Here is a 6538-nt window from a genome sequence, read left to right on the forward strand (position 1 = left end):
ATGCATAAGTGTGCCAGGACACAAAGCATAAGCCAAGATTGGCCCTGGCAAAGTGGGGCATATGGCACCCTCCTCGTGTTTCAGCTAAAGAAACCCTGCCCCGGAGTACCAAGTGCCTTACCAGGTCCCACAGCTTACGAGGTGACAGGACGCAAAGGCAGGTCTGTGTGACTCCAAAATCCATGCTCTTTCTAGTGCCTTTGTCTTAAGTACCGGGCACAGTGGGAGGAGGTGGGAGGGCAGAGGGTAGAAGCGGAGGGCGTGAGGGTGTGACTGATCTGGTTACATCCACCTGCTTAACCAGGTCAGCCTCACTTCCACAGGCTGCCACCTTCACTGCTTATCCTGCAACTCCCCAAACTCCAGACCACACAGAGCCCATGATGGGACACAGTCAGCCTGTGCTCTCTAATGATGGACCTTTCATGTAAGCTTTCGGGGGGGAAAGAAAGAGAAAATAAGAAAAGAGCAAACTGAAAGACGCTTGGGGATAACAAGGGAGTCTAAAGAGAGTCACCAGAGAAACCAGACTAATGAACGCAGGAGGCTTCCCAGAGGACCCTGGGTTTTGCTGTCCAGGAGCCACAAGTAAGAAAGGGGGGAAATACATACTTTTAGCAGAAAGCATGATGTATTTTTCAACCTGTGAGACGATTTCATAACCCAACCAACGGTTTCAAGGAATTATTCACCACTGCATATGCAGATGAATTTACATAATAAGGCTTCTCCATAGGCAAGTATTTACCATAAGATACGAAAATACATCTGACTTCCACAGGCTATGTTGTCTGAAAGCAGTTGTTTTTTTAAAGAAATGTTTGACTCATGCATTTTCACTAACATGCCTTGATTGCATCTAAAGAAATATGAAATGAAATGACAAGTACTTCAACTGAAAAAAAAAAAAAAAACAAGCAAAAAAGCAGTCACTCCCAAGGGGCATCTTATATGTCAGCTCAGACTATGCAGCTTGTGATTGATGTAAATGTGTTCTTCACCCCATAAACAGATATTCACTTCACTCGACTCCATGGCCCAGCACCTCCATTCCGTGAGAGACATGATTATTTCAGCAATGAAACCTACCAAATGTTAAAAATGACTCACAAGGCAGCGAGCGGCACGGAGATTGGATTGTGAGAGCTTCGGGATGGAAAAGGTCGGTAAAGAAAACACTAGAAAGATTGGGAGAAAGGAGAGCGGCTGCAGAAACCTGCAGGTGGAGTCCGGGTGGGCTCAGGGCTTCGGAAAAGGGACTGGGGAGGAAGTGGTTTTCTGTTTGTCTGCCGGCTGCAGGTTCTGACGGTTAGGCACCTGCTTATCTGTCCCCTTCTCCAGTAAGTCTCTGAGGTCCCTGAAAAGCCAACACTGAGAGTGAAGAGGCAGCTACACAAATACTCCCAGTTTTTAAACAAGCTCAAAACTATTTAAAATCTGATGCTTCTGTTGCCACTACTCCCTAGCTTTTATTTCTACCTTTTCGTGTGGTTACATCTTCATGTTTTCTTCTTTTGAAAGGTATCCGAGCCTCTCTCGAAACTGCTCTGATGAGCTCTGTTTGATGCATTTCTCTTCTCCCTCTGTGCTCAGGGAGGTAGAGCACCAGGCAAGGCTGGCTCGCCATTCGCTAATGCTGTGACCCAGATTGCGTCTGTTTGGTTTAATAAACAGGGAGAGCTTTAGCCTCGGGGTGGTGATACATCTAAGGCTACATCGAACCCCCAGTTTGTTTATGAGGGATGTTTTTGCCTGCGGTAAAATGTAGGCATCAGCTTTTGATTTCTTTGGAGTTTATTGAATGGACCAAGATTCAGGAAAATTTTTTAGACTCTTCAAAAATATTCACAAAGGTGTTATCTCTGTCTCTTAACATACTTAGGAAGAGGTGTAAATTGCTTCCCCTTTTAAACTTGCCAACTTCTGTCCCCTTCTGATGACTAACTGGAAGGAAAAGACAGTGCCCAGCAGCACTTAGTGCAGAGAGAGCACTCAGCAAGCCTTCCTGATTTAGCCTGATAATGTTGCAGCATATTTACGCACCTGCAGTAGTAACTAAGTATTATTTATTGAGCACTTACAACGTACCACGCTCAGAGCTGAGCACTTCACATTCATTAACTCATTTAAACTTCATAAGTACACTATGAGATAGATATCACTATCTATGATGGATATCCAAGAACACACATCTATTAAGTAGAATGAAAACTTGCATCTGCCCTACTCCACACAGACCAGAGTTATTCTAGGAGTGCATAAGACTATAGATTCTCGATCACTTTAACTATTGGAATGATGGGGTTCCAGACATGCTACCCTAAAATGTGGCACCTTGGCATATCCAACATTTTAAGCTGAAGGAGTTTGAGCAGGAAGGCCACCATGATCTTCCTTCCATCCTTCTGGAAACAGGTCATAAAACCCTCTTGTGGGAGGTGCCCTCCCCTGTCACTGGAGGCAAGGAGCACCCTTATCTCTGAAGAAGGGACCTGGAGAGAAATCCTAACAAGCAAGCCTCCCTAGGTTTTCCCAGCTTCCTACACTTACCTCCTACACCTCACTCTAACATAGTCCTCCATGGCTGTTCACTCTTCATCACATCTAATGTAAAAATACTCAGATCTAGCCGATTCTTTGGGCCTTCCTCTCCTTACGAAGTCTCCCATGTCACGTGAGAGTTATCTTCAATAAATTTGTATGATTTTCCCCTTGTCAGTTCAAGTTTTGGACCCAGCCAGGGACCCTAAGAAGGCGGAGAAAAACTTCCCCCCTGCTGCAGGGATCAGCACAGCACCGTGAAGCAAAGCACTCTCTATCTTTCAGACAAAGAAACCGAAGCTCCAAGAGTTTAAATGACTTGCCCTAAGTAAGGGGGCCAGACATAAGGGGAGAAAAACACGGGATACCTAGTTCAATTTATTCCAGGTAATAACAAATAATGTTTTAGTATAAGTATGTCCCCAACATTATTCATTATCTGAAATTCACATTTTTAAAATATTGTTTTAATGTGTATTTATTTTTGAGAGAGAGATAGAGACAGAGACAGAATGTGAGAAGGGGAAGAGCAGAGAGAGAGGGAGACACAGAATCCAAAGCAGCTCCAGGCTCTGAGCTGAGAGCAGAGCCCGACATGGGGCTCGAACCCACAAGCCATGAGATCATGACCTGAGCCGAAGTCAGACGCTTAACTGACTGAGCCACTCAGGTGCCCCTGAAATTCACATTTAATGGAGTGTCCTGTATTTTTGTGGCAATCTTAGCCTACAGATGTGGTACTGATGTGAGGCAGTGTTGGACCATAAGAGCCCCTAAGCCCAGGGCTCTTTCCATCACCCTGAGGAAAAGGGCTTAAAATCCCTACCAGATTTGCAAATCATCCTAGCAAACTGCCTCTATCAGCTACTCAAACAGCCATGTAAACTACTATCTGTCACGATAGCTAAATTGACCTTGTATTAGGTATGAACCTCAGCCTATATACCCTGGTGTCAAAAATTATAACTTTATTTTTTATAACTCAACTTAGTTTCTATTTTATTTATTTTTTATTTTGTTTAATGTTTATTTATTTTTGGGAGAGAGAGACAGAGAGTGAGCAGGGGAGGGGCAGAGAGAGTGAGACACAGACTCTGAAGCAGGCCCCAGGCTCTGAGCCATCAGCACAGAGCCTGACCGGGGCTCAAACCCACGAACCATGAGATCCTGACCTGAGCTGAATTTGGATGCTCAACCGGCTAAGCCACCCAGGCGCCCCACTTGGTTTCTGTTTTAAATCCTCCTTCTCCTGGGAAAGTGGAAGCACTCCTTCTTGATGCTTTCCCTGGGGTGTGCCGCTGTGAGATAATAGAAAATAGAAAATATTGGCCTCTGCCCCTGTTCTTGGCACAGAGCTCCTAAAACCCTCGTGGATACCTGAGTGATAAAAGCACTTTTGTTCTAATCGTTGGTCTCTGACCCCAGTTCCTAACACAGATGTCCTAAATTCCATGAAATTTTCTGAGTAATAGTGTCTTTTGTTCTAAACAGGTGACTTTTTTTTTCTTTTTTTTTTTTTTTAATTAATTTTTTTTTCAACGTTTTATTTATTTTTGGGACAGAGAGAGACAGAGCATGAACGGGGGAGGGGCAGAGAGAGAGGGAGACACAGAATCGGAAACAGGCTCCAGGCTCTGAGCCATCAGCCCAGAGCCTGACGCGGGGCTCGAACTCACGGACCGCGAGATCGTGACCTGGCTGAAGTCGGACGCTTAACCGACTGCGCCACCCAGGTGCCCCATAAACAGGTGACTTTTGGTGGACTCCTCGATGGCTCCTGGATGGGTCCAGTCCCCAGAAAGACCAAGCCATGATGAGAAGCTCGGAATTTTCAGCCCTCTCCCACCACCACCGCCCCCCCCCCATTTTCCAGAAAGGGGAGAGGGGCTGGATATGCAGTTAATAATTGATCGTGCCTACGCCCCAAGGTATGGAGTTAGGAGAGCTTCTAGGTGGGTGGACACATCCACGTCACATACTAGGAGGGTGACACAGCCCAATCCACAGGAACAGAAGTTTCTACGCTCAGGATTCTGCCAGACCTCACCCTAGGTGCCTCTTCATCTGGCTGTTCATCTGTGTCCTTTAGCACATCCATTATTATATAGTAAACAGGTAAACATAAGTGTTTTCTGGAGTGCTGTGAGCTGTTCTAGGAAACAATCAAATCCAAGGCGGAGGACGTCATGGGAACCTCTGATGTGTCCAAGTCAGACAGAAGGTGTGGGTCACCCGGAGACCTACTACGTGCAGTGCTGTCTGAAGTAGGGGCAGTCTCAGGCAACTGAGCCCTCAGCCCGTGAGATAGGGTGCTACCTGGAGGTAGATGGTGTCGGAGAATTGCTTGGTGCAGAAACCTGGCCGCACCTGGTGTCAGAAGTACTGTGAGTGTGACAGTCGCGTGAGAGAGGAGGAGACACGCGGGAGGACAAGTGCAGGCTTCCTGCTCGGCCACAGCTCTGGAATCTCACAGTGCCAGGCTGCCGTGGGACAGGGTTTCCTCTGGTTGTGACCGAGTTGTCTGCTCGCAACGGGGCGCTGCCTACAAGACCCTTCGAGTCCCGTGGCCCTGGTGCTGCAGTGACATGGGGCGCAGGCCTTTGGGACCAACTAATTGCCTAAATGTGGAAGAGTCAGAAGTGAATTCCAGGAGAAAAAACACACATATATCCATTAGCATCTTACAATATTCCCCCACCTTACATTACAACATAATGTCCGAGCTATGCTTTTGCAAATAAACTATTTACACGTTATGAATTCCTCATTCGATACACTGCTGTCTACAACTCTGTCATTAAAATTAATATAATCGGCTTAACACATTGCAGCCAGACCGATTTCCTGAAGGCGGGTTCATCAGATTAGTTCAGAGCTCAGATCCCTCCAAAGGCTCCCCTTTGTCTCTGGAACGTAGTCCAGGCTCCTGGGTTTGGCGCCGGAGAACGTTCACAACCTATTCCCTTCTGTTTTCATCTCTGGCTTCCACAACCTGACACGGCCGGTCACAAGCCCATCAGAGCACCACCCCCTGAAGTGTTGCCCTGCCCCCCTGCTGCCTCTTCACACCTGTCAAGCATAACTCTTGGGTTCATACCCTGAAAGGGCGGACATATGCCGGCCGACTCCATCTTGTTCTGTGTCCTCCACCTCGAGTGACTATGTCCCCGACATGCCCTCTTTCCGGGAAAATGGCAGAAACCTCAAACCACGCCTCCTCCCCTTGAGTAACCTCCTGCTCACCCGTTCAAACTTCCCGATCAAAACATGCCCAGAGACCTGCGGACCGGGACTCCAACCCTTCCCCAGCCAATTGGCTGAGGCCATGACCCTTCCCCAGCCAATCAGCTGAGGCCACGACCCTTCCCCAGCCAATCAGCTGAGGCCACAGCCATTACCTCACCAACTGCCCCTAGACTCCTATAAAACCTTTGTGCTTTTGAAACTTGCTCTCTGGGGCGCCTGGGTGGCTCAGTCGGTTAAGCGTCCGACTTCAGCTCAGGTCAACTCGCTCTCTCTCCCCGGCATCTCACCACTGTGTCGGTGCAGGTAGGAGATTGAGCTCAAGCTAGCTGGAACAAAGGTTCTTTTTGCTTTTGCATCGGACTCGGCTCCCTGGTGGTCTTTGGGGATCACTAATTCTGGGCATAACAACCCCACTACCCACAATGACGCCAGCCTGTGCCGACTCATTGTGGCCCACATCAACCAGCTCTCCCTTCAGCCACCTCACTTGGTGTCCCCTTTAAAACCTCTGAGAAGGTCACCTTGGCGGAGGGGGGCCAGGGATCACATGTGCGGGCACACAGAGTTGTCAACTAACACATCCAAGTTTCCTTGCTTTGCACCACCTCAAGATAGTAAGGTGATGTCATAAATGTGAATGGCTGACCAAGTCCTGGATCAAGAAAAATTGAGACCATATGTTTTCACTCATGTGGATCCTGAGAAACTTAACAGAAGACCAGGGGGGAGGGAAAGGGGCGGGGGAAGTTAC

The 6538-nt window shown here is 47.7% G+C and overlaps 1 long non-coding RNA gene across 1 annotated transcript; it reads left to right on the forward strand.

Moving 5' to 3' along the window:
* Nucleotides 1-314: 314 nt before the first annotated feature.
* On the forward strand, nucleotides 315-5297 carry LOC122473322. The gene is made up of 3 exons (XR_006294647.1): nucleotides 315-588; nucleotides 1013-1162; nucleotides 4290-5297. It is a non-coding gene; the product is annotated as an uncharacterized LOC122473322 (long non-coding RNA).
* Nucleotides 5298-6538: the final 1241 nt, after the last annotated feature.

The sequence above is a fragment of the Prionailurus bengalensis genome, chromosome B4, assembly GCF_016509475.1.
Source record: "Prionailurus bengalensis isolate Pbe53 chromosome B4, Fcat_Pben_1.1_paternal_pri, whole genome shotgun sequence".
Classification (NCBI taxonomy): Eukaryota; Metazoa; Chordata; class Mammalia; order Carnivora; family Felidae; genus Prionailurus; species Prionailurus bengalensis.